Source organism: Myiozetetes cayanensis, unplaced genomic scaffold (genome assembly GCF_022539395.1).
Source record: "Myiozetetes cayanensis isolate MyiCay16 unplaced genomic scaffold, myiCay2020 scf10, whole genome shotgun sequence".
Taxonomy (NCBI): Eukaryota; Metazoa; Chordata; class Aves; order Passeriformes; family Tyrannidae; genus Myiozetetes; species Myiozetetes cayanensis.
This window is the reverse complement of record NW_026086605.1, coordinates 4,779,416-4,796,309: the sequence shown is the minus strand read 5'-3', so window position 1 is coordinate 4,796,309 and position 16,894 is coordinate 4,779,416. Positions and strand designations below refer to the sequence as shown.

Sequence of the window (16,894 nt, the reverse complement as noted above, 5' to 3'; positions counted from 1 at the left end):
TCAATGTTTACACTTTGGACTCCAGTCTCATTGAGATCAAACATGTCCAACTCCAGTGCTTTCAAACTCCCTCTGTAATGGGGAACTGAGTACCAAAAGAAAAAAGGAGGATGAAACTCTTTTTCATCCTTAACTTCCACGTGAAGCCTCAGCAGCACATGAATATGGATTTTGCATTTCATACACAGCACCACAAGTCTGTGAGGCGCCTTGGGACCTCTGAAAAAGGCCTGGAATAAATGAAAATCATTTTAATTAAAAGCAAATTAAAGGATCTTCTAATCCAGGCAGCAGCAGCAAATCCGCCGAGAGTTTTTAGAATGCGGATCCTTGAAGTTCCAGCGCTTACAACCCTCCCTAATTCCAGCTTCCTTCCCTCACTTCCCCCCAAAGGAGGCTCAGGAGCTGCACGAGATCAGGTTTTATTATGAAAATTCTGCTCTAGTTTCTAAAAAAAGATTCTGCTCCAGTTTGAGTGGCCAGAAGCACTCACACCCACACAGAGCAAATAACAATAAAGAAATGAGAAAGGGAACGTTTGTGAGGTGGTTTTTTTTTTCTCACTCCAGGGGAAACAAAAAGAGATAAGATTCTGGTTTATGCTTTTTAAAAGTCATTTCAAGACTGATTAAAAAAGTTGGAGTTCTCCTCCTTGGCAGGAGGCTTTTAAACTACAGCTCAAAAAATAAACTAAGGAACCACATAATAAAATGTTATCATAGAAATGGCCCCAGATTAGAAAAGCCACAATGTGTAGGAGTAAAATATAAACTACTAATTTATTGCAGTCATAATGTCTAATAAAATAATTATAAAAATATGTTAAAAATGTAATAAATAAGTAGTATTTCACTATTGTTCTTACAGCAGAATGACATTAGTGATGAGGTCTCACTGGGTGCCCTCTGCCTGTCCCCACTTGACCATTCCCTCTCCAATAACCAAAAGAATGAATTTACAAATCCTCCTAAATATAAACAGGAATCTAAACCCAGTAATAGTGTTTATTTCTGTCTGAAAGGCATTTTAACATGTAGTTATCTCACTGAATAACTGAATTCCTCCACTAAGAAAAAGTTACAAAAATCCCAACATGGAGGGGAAAAAAAACAATCCAAACAACTGAAACAAGAGGAACAAAAAAGAAAAAAAAAAAAAGAAAATGGGCAAAATGCCTGAAGAAAAGCTGCTTTGATTTTGACACATGGGAATAAATGGAAAAAAATATTCAGCTACCCCTTCTTTTAATCAAAACATCTTCCATCTCGTGTGCAAATCTCAGCAGCTGAGAAAGCATCCTACTCAATCTCCCCAAAGTGGTGTCAGCATGTTTTATGTAAATACTGGTTAACAAGGGATGTGTGTTTGCAGCAAACATTTTTGGGTTCTGCTTTAGGAGCCCTGGATCTACCTTTGGTGCCAGAGGAGAAACTGGAATTCTGAAGGAGATGTAAACAGAGGATAGAGGATTTTTTTTTCCTTTAACAGCCAAAGTGTGTTTCTTATCAAAGAGCTTTAAGTAGGTATTTAAGAAATTAAGAGAAGCAAAACCTGATGACTCAGCTCTGCATCAATCTGGGGCATTAAACATCTTGAAAACAACTTTATCTGTGACGTCCAGAAATAAGATTGGGGTTTGATGACATTCTGAAAGCATCACCGAGGCCAGGAGGACAACCAGAGGAGTGTCACATGAAGCACAGAAATAACAAGCTCAGTGGTACAAAAGCACCCTCAAACAGGGATGTCCAGGGAAAGCAACAGATTGACCTCAGAATTTGGGGTTTGGGCAATGCCAATCCCCTGTGTCCCAAGGGCAGGGCTGGCTGGGGCACCTCCTGCCACTGCTTTTGGAAAGGGCAGCTCCATCCCAGCCCTCCCTGCTGTCACAGGCACAGCTCTCCTCATATGAGTCAGGAATAACTGGGTTATTTTATTCCTCCTGGTCCATTCCTTTACATTTGGCTTCTTCTGGTGTCTATAAAGACACGACCACCCATTGTAATGCAGCCACCTAAAACACCTCATAGCCACCTAAAACACCTCACAGCCATCCCATAACCATCTAAAACCCCCCATAACCATCTAAAACACCCCATAACCATCTAAAACACCCCATAGCCATCTAAAACACCCCATAGCCATCTAAAACACCCCATAGCCATCTAAAACACCCCATAGCCATCTAAAACACCCCATAGCCATCCCATAACCATCTAAAACACCCCATAACTACCTAAGACACCTCATAGCCACCCAAAAGCCATCTAAGACACCCCACAGACACCCCATAGCTATCTAAGACACTCCACAGAGACCCCATAACTATCTAAAACACCCCACAGCCATCTAAAACACTCTACATTCACCTCATCACCATCTAAAACACCCCACAGCCATCCCACAACCATCCAAAATACCCCAGATCCAACCCCACAGCCATCAAAAACATCCCTTAACCATCTAAAACACCCCACAATCACCCACCATCCATCTAAAACACCCCACAATCACCCACCATCCATCTAAAACACCCCACAATCACCCACCATCCATCTAAAACACCCCACAATCACCCACCATCCATCTAAAACACCCCACAGCCATTTAAGACACCCAAGTCATCTAAAAGACCCCAGAACCATCTAAAACACCCCACAGCCATCCCATAACCATCTAAGACATCCAAAAGACATCTAAAGCACCCCACAGCCACCTCATAACCACGGAAAACACCCCATAGCTAGTTCAAAACACTCAGGCCAACAAACTACCTGGTTTAAAATATATAAAGAAATTTTTAAAAAAAAAAGAAAAAAAATTAGGAAAGCAAGAGCCCTCAATAAGGAAACATTTCCCTGATGTGATTAACAGCCCACAAATAACACTCCACATCTTCAGTGAATGGCAGTTCAGGGGCATGAATAAGTAGCTGAGAACAGGCAGAAAGCTATTAATTTTTCACTGGAAGAAGACATTTGTGTAACCACAACAGCCTTCACTCAAACCAGCTGAACAACACCACGGCTAATTCATTTATTTCAGCCTTTGTCTGCCTTCTCTGTTTAGTTTGTAACTTTTCCTGTCCAAAAATCTCCTTCCCATAGTGGCTCCCTGGGGGCAAAAGGGAAGATAAACAAGCCAGAAAGACCGACTGGGATGAGTGAGGCAGCTCCTGCAGGAGCCAGGGAATGGCAGGTCCTGCAGTCATCCCACCTACAGCTCCAGAAAATAACGATTTCCACAGATTTCAGAAGGATTTTGCCCAGTGTGATGGAAACAGGAGCATGAACCCCCTCCCTGTCCTGCTGCCGGGGTCGGCTCCGAGGCAGCGGACACTGGGAGCACGATCTACACAGTGGGATCACTGATAAGAGTGAACAAGTTATTTCCTTCAATTCCCTCTTCCACAGCTCCATATAACGTAGCTCTGCTTCAGAAACATGATAGATTGCGTTAAATATTATTTAAAGAATATATTTTTCCAGCCACTGCAAAGCCTGTTCCCAGTGTGATAACGTGAGGGGCTGGATGGCAATTTCTATTTTTACTCTGCTCAGAATGTTATCAGCCTGAAGGAAAGGTAACTTCCAGATAAGCACACACAATCCCTCACTTCTGAGGCACTGAGTTTTATCACAAGGGGTTTCTCACAATCCCATACCTCAACAGCAGGAAACATTTCCGTGTTGCCTTCACCCTCATCCCAGCCCAGCCTTTCCTCAACCCCAACCACCCCACGATCAATCAGCAAGATCAACTAATTGTTTTGTCATTTAATGTTGCTGTACAGAGCTGTGACTTCCCCCCCACATGACTGTCAATTTTCATTATAGATGTGTTTTGATGCCAAGTTCACCTATGGCCTTTTCTTCTTTATCTTTAAGAATAAACACGATGTGAATAAACTGTTTCTCTGCCTCAGTGCAGAAGAAACTTCCAGCCTCACATATCGAGCCATCTGGAGAGGACTCTTCCTTGGAGAGCTGGAAATGTGCAGGAAAGAGGACAGCATCCCCCAGAGACTCACAGTGATGCCTGAAGGAGCAGAAATTGGTTCCAAGTTTGTTTTCTGTAACACTGAGGGGATAAATAAAAGTTCCTGCCCTCAGGGAGCATTTCATGTTTGCATTTATACAACATCTCCTTCATTTGAATATTTGGGATGTGTGCTACAGGGATTTGACCTTTTTACTTGAATGCTGCTGTCCCAATCCCTTTCTGTAGAAACCAGAACCACTATTTGTCTAATATGGGAGACAGAAACTCCAGCTTGCATCAGTTTTTGCTTATTTCAGCTGTTCTTCTCTTCAAATATCCCAAAAGAAATGGTGAACTTCATTCCTCCTTGAGTCATTATTACTGCTGGCTCCAGGAGCACGTCAGATGTTCATGTTCAAAGGACTGGATAAACAACCAGAAATCCAGATGCAAAACAAGAACTACCAGTGGGAGGGTGAAATGAAAATAGATCAATCCCCTTACAAAAATACAAGATTTCATGTGGACTCTATTTTGCAAATTCTGATGAGGAAGGAGTTCTACAATTCCAAGCTGAAACACGTAATGGACAGCTGATACATCTCCTGAGATCTCCAAGAGTTGCTCAGGGCTGAGGATGACAATAAATACAGTGACTCCTGTCACCTCCAGACTGTCATAACTTCCAGTGCATTACATGCATTTTTACACAGTGAAGTCCACAAATCAGAGGGGTTTGAAGTCGAAAGACAGATTTGACTCTCCATGGGCTCTTCATCTACTCCTTAAATACTGGTGAGCTTTGCCCAGCTTTTGGCACAGACTGCCTCTTTTTCCATGAAGAAAACACTCTCTGTGACTTGGTTGTCTTCAAAAGGCTCAAATTACAGACCCTGTCTTTCAGATGAACTTTTTCCCTCAAAAACTGGTGGTTGGATGAGCCTGCACAGATGGATTCAGCTATAAACACCACGGAGCTGGAAATCAATTGGCTTAGAAAGGCCTTTGCTGCTTGTGGGCAGCCACAGCTTCTCTGGGCAACCTGTGCCAGGGCCTCACCAGCCTCACAGCCAAGAATTCCTTCCCAGTATCCCATCTAACCCTGCCCTCTGGCACTGGGAAGCCATTCCCCCTGGTCCTGTCCCTCCAGGGCCTTGTCCCAAGTCTCTTTCCAGCCCTCCTGGAGGCCCTTTAGGCTCTGGAAAGGGCTCTAAGGTCTCTCTGAAGCCTTTTCTTTTCCAGGCTGAACATCTCCAGCTCTCCCAGTCTGGCTCTCAAGCAAAGCATCACCAGCCCTTGGAGCATCTCCGTGCTCTCCTCTGGACTCACTCCTGCAGCTCCACATCCTTATATATAACCAGTATTTTCACAATAGCATGAATTATTCCACAATTCCAGTAAATATTTTATTCCAAGATTAGCAGAAGTGTTGCTGAAATAGAGTCTGCACAGACTCAGTTGGCTCCTGGCTGGTCCTCGTGGGCTACGGGCAACTGAGGTCAACTCAGCAAGAACAGGCAATAAATCTGTTCCATTTGTTGTGCAGAAACGTTGTGATGGGAAAACGAAAGCCAGCAGAATTTTTCTTTTAAATGCTACCAGCAAAAATGTTATTGAAGACATCAGTGATGAGAAGGTCTCCCCAAAGGGATGAGCCCAAACGAGGCGTAACATCGCCCCGACACGGCCCACCCACACACAATAACCACTGCTCAGCATTCCCAGCAAGACAGTTGTTCCTTCTCTTGTAAAAACAACCTTGGAAAATGCCCCAAATCTGCTAAATTAAACCCAGGTAGCATCAAACTGCTCTGATTTGCTGAAGTGCTGTTCAAGTGCTTTCCTTCGGGCTGGAACGGAGGGATCCCTGCCTGCTCCAGGGCATCCAAGTAACATGAAACTACAGTTGAAAATCCAGTTTTGACAGGCAGCTACAGAATAATGCTTCCTAATATTACTTGAGGGTGAAAGGAGAAAAAGTTTGGATTTGTATCTCTGGATCAGAAGGCACTGAGATAATTTTAGTCCCCTCCAGGATCCGGGTTCCTTGTTCTTTCAGATTCAAGTAGAAGATCTGAAAGAGATTTTAAATCTGATCCTATCCAGCCAAAAGCTCATGGGCAGACACTCAAGACAACCTCAAACAACAACAACAGAGACATTTCCAAAACAAGGAAAGCTAGCTGCCCACTTGAAATTTTCTTCTGCTGCTCAGGATATCAGGTCAGATATATTAACGGCTATTTCAAAATCAAATGCACTGGTAGAGTCCCAGAGGCCCAACAACAACATCCTTTCCCCATTGTCCCGACTTTGTTTGCTTGGAAACAAAGCCCACAAATGATTTTAGCATTCCAGACATTTATAAACAGGCCATGCCTTGTTTGCCTGGTCTCCCTACAGAAAGGCACATCAGCACAAATGTATTTTCTACGTGTTTGCAGGAATTGGAGAAAAGAATTAAATGAAATTAACAGGTGACAAACAATTCAGAAGCAACTTGGGCTGTGGGGATTCGCTACAGAGATGCCTCATATTTGGGATCCAGCAACATCGACTGTCATAAGCATGAATCTTGCTCCATTATTTAAATTTGGTCATAATTAAAATAAATTTTTAAAAACCCCAACCCAAACTAAAGAAACACACCAACAGTGCTGTCCCAGCAATCCCCAAATTAATTTTACTACAACAATTCCCAACTGCCACTACTTACTATCCCAGCACAACTAGAATTTCATTCTATATTTACTTGAGTTTGAAGCTATTTTAAGCACCCAAACTATTTCCCAAACTCCTATTACCAAACATCCCATGTTGCAATTAAACAAGAGTTACAGTTTGTAAAGACTCTGATCAAAGAGCAGGGACATGATGCAATTGTTTATATGTTTCCAGGGAGATATAAAAAGCTACAAAACACCTGGTGGGTTTAAGAGGTTCCCACGGGAGTTCTTAAACACGGAGTTCCAAATTCCCCAAATGCCTCTGCGCTTTCTGAGTGTTGTTTCTTTCTGGCCCTGAAAATTAACAGAATCTTCTTAATACCTTGGAAAATTTATTAGCTACTGTTCAGCTGCTGCAAATCCCTAAGTGGCAAATTCTGACATGCCACCAATTCCCAGCAAATACAGTACTACTGCTGGTATTTATGTGCTGTATCACTGTAATTATTGATTTGAGACGCTGAAAGCAGCTTAAAAAAGTTCCCCTTCCACCTGAGAACACAGTATTTTGCTTCATTTATATTCCATAGATACAATTTCTCAATACATACAGAATTAACGCAGTATTTTTAAAATCAAATGATAATAAAAAGGTCGATCTTTCAGAAAAGCGTTCTGCCCTTCTGACCTAATGAGATTAAGAGAAAAGAAAGAAACCTCACAAATACAGAACACAACCATAAGCCCCAGATACTCAGAAAGTTCTATCACCTGCCTCTGGCTGAGGGAAGAGGGACTTCCCTACGCTCCAGCCTTGCCGTTGACGGGATGAAACAAATCAGTGCTGAACACACTCATTTTTCCCCTTGAGCTTTGTTGCTTCTGTCCCTGAGGAAAATTCTGGTTTCTATGCAGGGATAAAGGTTGCTGTGAGCCCTTGAACCAGTCCCCATGAATAGCCCCAGTGTTCAGCTCCAGAACCCGGCGCGTTGGCCAACACAATGGGGGCTTGTGGTTCCTCAGGGCTGGGCCTACCAGACATCGACAGATGGGCTTGTGTCACCTCCAGGGGAAAATACTCCATAGAAATACAATATTTCCTTTAAAAATTCAGCTTTTTTGCCTCACTCTTGCACGTTGAAGCAACTCTCAATAACTGCCATCAAAGCCGTGGTGCACCTCGAAATGAAAGGCGGGGAAATGAGGTTACCCGAGTGAAAGGTACAGCACAACCAGATCCAAGTCGTTAAAAAATGAGGGCAGATCTTGCTCTAAAAATCACTTTTCTGACACAGTCTTTTATGCACAGAAGGATGCACGTGCAAGGTGTTCTCTGGATACAGGTTCTCATTATGCAAAGCAGAAATTATGCAAAGCCCATCACCCTCAGCAGCTGCAACTTCTGCCCTATGTACCTGGTTATCCTGGGAAGGGGATGAGCAGAGGCAGGACCCTGCAAACCCACTCCCACTTTTCAAACCTTGCCCTTTAGGTGGGATTTTCATCACCTTGCCCATCTGCCACTCGGCCTGGGCATCACCCACAGCCCTCACCTGAATTCATGGTCCTTTTCATCCTGCCTTTCCCCAACAGCTCTGTTCCCCAGCACAAGTCCCTTCCACCTCTGGGAATTAAAGAACAGGTTGAATTTTCACTTCTAATCAAATCTTCAAATCCCACTTTGCTTTAGCTTTATTCCCACTCAAACCATCCATGTACTTTGTCTATAAGGTGACTGCTGTTATTTGTATATTAGAAATAGCACAGTAAAAATATTCTCATCTAGTTTGTCTTGTTCCTGTTGGCTTTGACGAGTTTCTTTTGGTGGGAAGAGTCAATCTCTGAGGCACAAATAGATGTATAAAATACACATTTCCTAACACTGGAACTCAACCAGTTTATTGCCCCATCTCCCTTCCCTCAGAGAGTGTGACAAGAATGTGTCACTCAGTGAGTGTGACTCAGTATAGGGCAGAAGGCCACAGGTTGTCCAAATTATCCCTACAATAAAGACAGAGCTTAAGCAAACCAACCTCCTAGTTTCAGTGTACAGTGCTGGAGATCTCACAGACCCAAGTTTACAAACTGGGAAATACATGTAATATTACTAAAATGGCAATGTATCTAGGTTCCTAGAAGCTTTAATCATGTGAGACAGTCACAAATAATTTGCTTTTGAAAAACACATGAATACATTGCGTTAGTCTTGGGAAAAAATCACAGCATTAAACAGGACACCGAGGTTGATGTGAAGAGGAATATGCCTCGTAAATGGATACAACAGTTTGGAAATTTACTCAGCCATCAAGTTTTCCATTCTGATCATGGCAAAAGCAGTTGTGTTAAATGCAGTCAGTGTGAATACACGTTTCTTATCTGCATAAATCCAGCATTCTCTGGGTGCAAACACCAACTGCCCACGCAGAGGCAGCCCCAGGGCTGAGCCTGCTCTGCCAGAAAGGGCACGGCCTCGTCCCACCCCAGCTGGGCCTGGGCCCAAACACAGGAAAATAATGCAAGGTCACACCCACCCACTATGTAACAGCACTACTCTGAGAGGCTACAGAGCTTTTTATTCTCCTGGTTAAGAGGATAATCCATTACTGGGAGCAAGACAGAATATCCCAGCGCCAATTTGAACTCTGATGTCCCACGTGCAACACAGCACCTATTCCCCACTGACCTGGGAATCACAGAATGATTTAGGTTTAAAAAGACCTCTGAGATCATCAAATCCAATACTTAGACTTCAATTTGTCCATCTTTAATAGAGCATGTGACCCCAAGCATGGAAGTACTATCAAAAGGACATATTCTTTGCAAGACAAGTCTTTTAGCTTTTTGTGGCTTTTTGTGGCTTTTTAAAAGACAGTACAGACATTTTCCATGAATCTATTTTTTAAAAGGCATGTCTTCAAACCAGTCCTTCCATAAACTCTACTACCAGATATCTGTCAACACACCAGCAGGTCTGCTGTCCTGACCTTCGAACATCAGCCTCTATTTTCCTGGCCATCACAAAACACACCCACAGAGAGCAGTAAATGAGGAGATGGCATTTTCTGTAGCAGAGCCCAGACACTTGAAAACCTCCTGAACCACAGCAGGCCCTTACTTTGTGTTTGCAACAAAGAGGTTGTTCCTGCTACCAGCCACGTGATGGTAATTACAGAGATGAGGATGAGAACTCAGGCATTCACTTCCAGGAGAGCACAGGTAACTTGGGGAAGTAACTGTCACACTCCTCAGTCACTGACAGCTGTTATTTGACCAGCAGCTTAATAAAAATCTAACCTGGTGGATCAATCAGAGATGAGAAGATTAATTACTTGGGTGCAACAAGGGGTGAGACAAAGAGGTCGGAGTCAGGGTAGGACAGGACACACCAACACGTGGAAAAATAAATATGTTAAAGGAATCAACAGAAATACAGCAACTTTGCAGCATGTCTTTGCATAATAATATGGTCATTTAAAGGGGTAAAAGTTGTCCAAAGTACTGCTGGATGGACATGGGGCTGTGCCACAGTCCAAGGCAACACCATGGTTTATACTCAGCTTTAGGAGACCAGGAGAGTGGGTGGAAGTCACTGAATTTGAGAGCTTCAAATAAATGTAAATACAAGAAAACGTAATAATTTTTTTAAAAAGCACATCCCAGCATCTCAGAAAACCAACAGACAGCTGTGAATGGATTTCTAGCTGAAAAATTGACCAAGCATTGCGTTCCCCCTTTCCCTGGCCCCTGGACAGCTGGGCACAGTCCTGCAAACTGCATCCATCGGGACAGTTCCTGCCTTTCCCACGCTCCGGAGCTGGTTCCGATTACAGCTCCCACTGATGGCAGAGTCCCACTTTTGGAATGAGGTGCCCAGGGGAAAAGAGCTCAGGGAGGGTCTGTCCATCTTTAAATTTGATTTCAGTAACAGTAGACAGAGCAAAACTGTCCTTAAAGAACATGTTCAGCACCAGCATCCTGCAGAGTATTAATTAGTGAAGACAAGGGCTTTCAGAACTGTTTACAGAGAAAGTTTTGAGGGTTCAGCGATTTTTTTAAGGAAATTATTCAGGTTTCTTCCTTGGAAGATCCTGATAAATTAGGCCGTATTTCAAGGGATAATAGTTTGATGTAGTACAGCAATTCTCAAAGTTTTTCAGTACACATTACAGTTCAAGTTACACACATACACAACTTCTAAAAAACTTCTGCAGTTCATTAGTCAAAGATATTAAAAGAAGAAAAAGTGAAGAATCTGACTGCCAAGATCATTGTGTATCCCAGGTCAAGCCATGCCATGCTCAGGTGAAACTTAGAGGGACTTACAGTTGGATAGAATCACGGAATCATTTAGGCTGGAAAAGCCCTCTAAGATCAAGTTCAACCCTTCCCCAGCACTACCAAGCCCATCACTAACCCATGTCCCCAGGGGCCACTCCACAGGCTTTTTGAACACTCCCAGGGATGGTGATATCACTGCTTCCCCAGGCAGCCTGTTCCAGTGCTTGACAACCCTTTTGCTCAAGAAACTTTCCCTAATATCCAACCTAAACCTCCCCTGGCACAGCTTGAGGCTGTTTCCTTTTGTCCTGTCCCTTGTTGCCTGGGAGCAGAGCCAGACACCCCTACCTGCTCCCCTCCTGTCAGGGAGCTGCAGAGCCAGAAGGTCCCCACTGAGCCTCCTTTTCTCCAGGCTGAGCACCCCCAGCTCCCTCAGCTGCTCCTGGTGCTCCAGACCCTTTCCCAGCTCTGTTCCCATCTCTGGACATGCTCCAGCCCCTCAATGTCCCTCTTGTCATGAGGGGCCCAGAACTGACCCCAGGATTCGAGGTTTCTCCTTGAAAAATGCCACATTATAACAGTACCAATTATCTCAACATCACACCTCCCCAAGTCTGTTTCTAAGAGTTTAAGTATTGCAAATAGGTCATTATTTAAATATAGCCCCCATTTCCAGCTTTTCCTTTCCTCTCCGCCTTCCCAGAAACATTTAAGTCTCTACAACTTCCTCTCCCCCCAGTTCTGCCGGGAACCAGAGCTGGAGGTGGGAGGTTTGCCTGCGAAAACCAGATTAGAATTAAGTGTTGTATCCGTGGCCTTGAAACGTGCCCTGAGCCGAGTTTTTAATTTGGGCTTTTCAAGATTGATCAGCACACGTGTAATTTAAAAGCCATTTGAAGCAGCAAGCCGGGTAGTTTGACTTAAAATTAATGAGCTTTTGACATCTGCAAACAAAATGATAACGTGAACCCATTTAAACTCATCCCTATATTTAACGGGGGAAGCATCTATCATTTTAACTTGCTTACACAAAGGCTTTTCTCCTGCAATATGAAAGCCCTTTCACCATAATCCTGCACTCAGCAGCAATTTGCAAACTTTGCCCAATTGTATCAGATTTGTGGAAAGATAAACTGAAAGATAAATTAATACTGTCAAGTAATTAAACAGTAATTAAAAATTAGACATTGTGCAGCATGATTGAATACATTCATAAAATACATTCATGAAATACATTCAAGAAACTCAAAGCTAAGTTAATGTCTCAGTGCCTGAGACATCTAAACCCACAGAACATGGGACAAACATTATTTATGGCTTGTTTAAATCAATAGCTCACGATAATACTCATGAAAATACTACATACTCCTGAAAAGCACAGCCCTGTAGCTCAAGCAATGCCCAGCATATTCCAACAGAAACTAAGGCTAGGAATGCAAAGGAAAATAATCATCTAAGGACAAACAGCAAAGATGACAAGATTAAAGGGCAAAAGACGATAAAATGGAATTTACTGAAAGAAAGAGGCGAGGTGAAGGAAGGGTTAGTAGTGAAAACTGCTCTGAAGCTGGAGAATGACAGCTCTTGGTAAGGAAATATTTACAGAACCTTTATCAAATGCACTGAAAATAGGAGGGTCTTTAACCACCAATTCTCATCACTGGCTCAAGTGGTGATTACGTGGGTTTCCCTCAACACAGGCTTGTCTTTTGTCTGGAGAAAAAATTCCATTAAAAGAACCAAGTGAGATAACAAATTATGGGAGTGAATGCCAAGGTAAAAGAAGAGCACAGGGAGCACAGTCCCACCCTTGGGAATCACACAGACAGGACACCAGGAGATCTTGGGACACCACATCCTTTGGGTTTCGGGATCACAAGCCAGGAAGAACCAGCTCTATACAACCAACCAAACTATGCAATCCACATTACACCACGTCCATGGGAAAGGGATATTTAAAAGCATCCTGTTCCCACAGTTCATCCCAGTCTGGTTGTGCTGGATGATAATTAAAATTACTCTGCTGCTCTTCAATCAGTCCCTTACAAGGGGCACCTTGTGATGAACCACAGCAATGCCCCATTTTAGTCAAGCTTCCTTCAGAAGTTATTTCATATCAAAGAGATTGATTTCAGTGAAGAGGAAGAAAACTCAAAACCCACAACAGTTAAAGGAACATCCAACCTTCAGTGAACCTGAAATGCATTGGTCTCGAAAGGGTAAGGTCTTGTCATGAATCAAGCACTGGACAATTCATTCTGAATTATTTTCTAGTACCTCCAGAGCAACAAAACCTGGAAGGAGGAGGTTTCTCCTCCAGCTTATGTAATTATTTTGTCCTGATCTTTTTAAAGTGACAAGCAACACGCTTTTCACTTGCTTCCCTTGTAAATCTGCTATTTGCTCTCTCTTTAAAATTCATAGTACTATTGACCCAAAGCCCTTCCAAGCCTTCATTCTTCCTGGTGATTCCTGTTGCTGCATCCCTGTGTGTGTGTGTGTTATCTTCAGAGAGCAGCTGTTATTGGTACAGCTCCTTCCAGCTGCTGGGGCATCCTCACTCTCCTGGTGAAAGAGCTGCCTCTTCTCAACAGCAATAACCCAAAAATGGTCTCTTCCATCCCTCATATATTTTTTTAATTTATATCTCATGTCACCTCCATCACCTGATTTAGTTCCGTTTTTTGCTTTTACCTACTCAGATCTCTCATTCCTACCAAAAATTATTATTTCATATTAGAAAGTAAATCTTGGATAAGTCAAGTTTTCAGGACTGAGCCCTTTTTCCTTTTTACAGAGAGGATAAAAGTGATAGAAAAATCCACAACTGAGTTGTGCTACATTTCCAGTGACAGTCAGCTTTCACTGCAAGCAACAAACTACCCCAGCAAAGTTCTTTCCAGTTTTATTTCTTCCTTTAGCCAGGAAACACCTTTGAACACAGACAGATCTCTGTGACCAGCTTCTTACTTTGCCAGTTCAGCACTGAATCACTGCCAGGAGCCAAAGGGAAAAGGGCATTTTTAGAGCACTGCTGCTTGACAGGAGACGTGGTGGGTGAGGCATCCTCTGCTGACAACACACAGGATTTGGGCAGCCAAAGGGATGTCACTGGTGGAATTATTATACCTGCAGTATTAAAAGGCACAACACTGCACACACGCCTTAAAAATACATTCCATAATTTGAATAACTCAAAAATAAATCCTGTACAAATACTTCAACAAAATGCTGCTGCTGAGCTCCTCCTAATCTCTGTCTCATCAATATCTCATTTCAGCTCTGGCTTACACAGGTTTTAAATATATTTGTACAAGAAACCAGAAAAGATATCTACATTTCAGCAGGGAGTTTGGAATAAATACAGCCACTTTTTTGTGTTTTCCCTTAAATATCAACCCTTACAGGATTTGGAATCCCATTTGGGCTTATACAATACATATTAGTCAGGATAAAAACAATACTAGGATGAAACCTGGTGCAGAAGGGCACAGGCAATGAGAAAAAATGGTAAGATCACAGTTAAAAGGCTGCACTGAGCAGCCTGGTGGCTACAGCCAGTCCTCATTCAGCCTGAATTCTGCTGCACCACATCACAAATCAGTTAAAGCAATATCCCAGTCATTCCCTAGGACAGCTCCCAGCCCATAAAACCAGCCCCACCTCCAGGGAAGCCGTAAAAGATGCTCTGCTGAGAGCCTGTAATTCAGGACTCTTTAATAATGTACCAATCCAATTTACAACACTTTCAGTGCCGGGGCACCAGGTTATATTTTTGGGTTACAGAGGGATTCTGCTTTCATTAATATTGTATCAAGAGATCAATAATGAAATGCCTGTGAAGAAAGAGTCCTGCTCGCTGCAGGCACCCCAAGGGCAGCCCTGGGTTTGGCTGCTCTGCTGCCTCTTCCCACACCACAGGGATGCAGGAAGGATGCACGAGGATGCAGCTGGAATGCTGCAGCATCCCACTGGGTGCTGGATGCAGGGCAAGGAACTGAGCTGGAGTCTGCACAGATGATTCACCAGAGCCATCACACTGAGCTGTTCTTACCACACTTTTTTACTCATGATACAATCAGCCACCAGCACTCTGCTGGTCCATTCCTGCCTGACACTGATGAAAACAGCCCTTTCTAGCAAAAACATCTCTTTTCAATCTCTTCCCTTCAGACATTTTCAGGGTATGTCCAGGCACAGAGTAATTCACTGTAACTTGCTACCTAAAGGCAGGTTTTTTCCACTAAAACATCATCATTCATTACTGACGGCCTTCAAGTGCTCTGATCCTACCTTCAGACACAGGATCTCCACGTGCTGTTAAGCCCTGCCATAAATCCATGCTGAAGAGTATTTTGGAGATAGAGACTGAAATACAGTATCACATTTACACAGTGACAGCATCACTCCAAGGAGTGACCCACATAATCCTCAGGTTCTCTGTATAACTGAGCCATTTCTCCTGCAGAAGCTCCCACTCCCCCAGCGAGGAGGGATGGACTGTGCTCCCATCAGCACGACAAACATTCACTGTTCCTTGTGATCTTCCTGGTTTTCATCCTACACAGCATTCAACACTTGCCTTGGCTCTTTTTGATTCTTCACTGCCGTACAACTGACCTGCTCCAAAACCTTGAACAAATTTACATGACATCATCAAGCATGAAGAAGTATATAAACACTCTACTGATAACAGGAGAGCTGGAGAGGGGCTTTTGACAAGGGCCCGGAGTGACAGGACAAGGGGGAATGGCTTTAAGCTGAAGGGGGATAAATTTAGGTTAGATATTAGGAAGAAATTCATCCCTGTGAGGGTGGTGAGGCCCTGGCACAGGTTACCCAGAGAAGCTGTGGCTGGAAGTGTCCAAGGCCAGGTTGGATGGGGCTTGGAGCAACCTGGGCTAGTGGAAGGTCTCCCTGCCCATGACAAGGGGTGGGACTGGATGGCCTTTAAGGTGCCTTCCAACCCAAATCATTTCATGTTTCCATGATAACACACGAACCTGACTTCTAGAAAGCACCAAGGACATCTGTGACAAGGCAGAATTGCACCACTGCTTTCCTCCTGCTCTATTTCACTCGGCAGCTTGTCAACCCAAGCCCACCCATTTTCCTTCACAGAGCCTCTTAAATGACAGAGAAAAAGGTCACCAGGTACACTGGTCAAAGCAATCCTGTAACACTCTAAAACTAGTTCAGTTAATAACAGAGCTCTGCAGCTTTGGCCCCTAAACCAACGGCTCCAGAAAACCAACAAACTTCAATATCCCCACAAGTCACTGCTGTCACCTTCCAGCTGGGAAGGTGGAAGAGCCCACTCTGTGCACACAGGGACCACAGCTCCGTCCTCTGATCCAGCTTGACGGGAACCTCTGTGGGAGAGGGAGGTCTGACACGGACCTTGAACCAGCAGAGTCCCCAAACAATCATTTTCCAGGTTCCCATAATTTCAGCCCACACGGTGCATTTCTGCCATCACCCAGGTTGTATAAACCAGGAGCTGGGAATGCAACAGAGGGTGAGGGAAGAAAAAGAAGAGCAAGGGAATCCAAGGATTCAAGACAATTCTCCTGTCAAAGGTCAGCCCTTAACTCAGAGGTGAAAAACCTCGACTGAGCTTGATAACAGACAGATAAACATAAACATGTGAGGTGGAAAAGAGGAGAGAAAGCACCATACAAAAGTTAACTAGGACCTAAATGTGCTAAAATTATCCACTTTGCACCTGCACTTCACAGGCTGAGGATGAACTGCTGCAGCCCAAACAGCATCAGCACAATGCTTTGAAGCACATAAAGATGTCTGGGCTTATTAAAGGTGTCAGGGGCACAGGAAGCTTTTAAACTAAGAACTCAGATTTTATCTTTGACTTGGAAGAACATACTCAGTGCATTTCAGGAATACAGAGTGTGCCAGTCACAGCAGAGCAAGGCTGGCTGGTGTGACACAGCTCCTGTACAAGTCCTTAA

The 16,894-nt window shown here is 43.5% G+C and overlaps 1 protein-coding gene across 5 annotated transcripts in view; it reads right to left on the bottom strand.

Moving 5' to 3' along the window:
• Positions 1-16,894, bottom strand: part of PTPRE (protein tyrosine phosphatase receptor type E) — a 98,475-nt gene that overhangs the window by 79,802 nt on the left and 1,779 nt on the right. The window contains exon 1 of one of the 5 annotated variants that reach the window (XM_050305350.1): positions 7,419-7,533. The exons of 2 other annotated variants lie outside the window; for them this stretch is intronic. The gene's annotated coding sequence lies outside the window, so the exon portion shown is untranslated. Of the gene's footprint in view, positions 1-7,418; positions 7,534-16,894 lie in introns of those variants that run through there. 2 more of the 5 variants (XM_050305351.1, XM_050305355.1) reach the window with 2 other exon arrangements.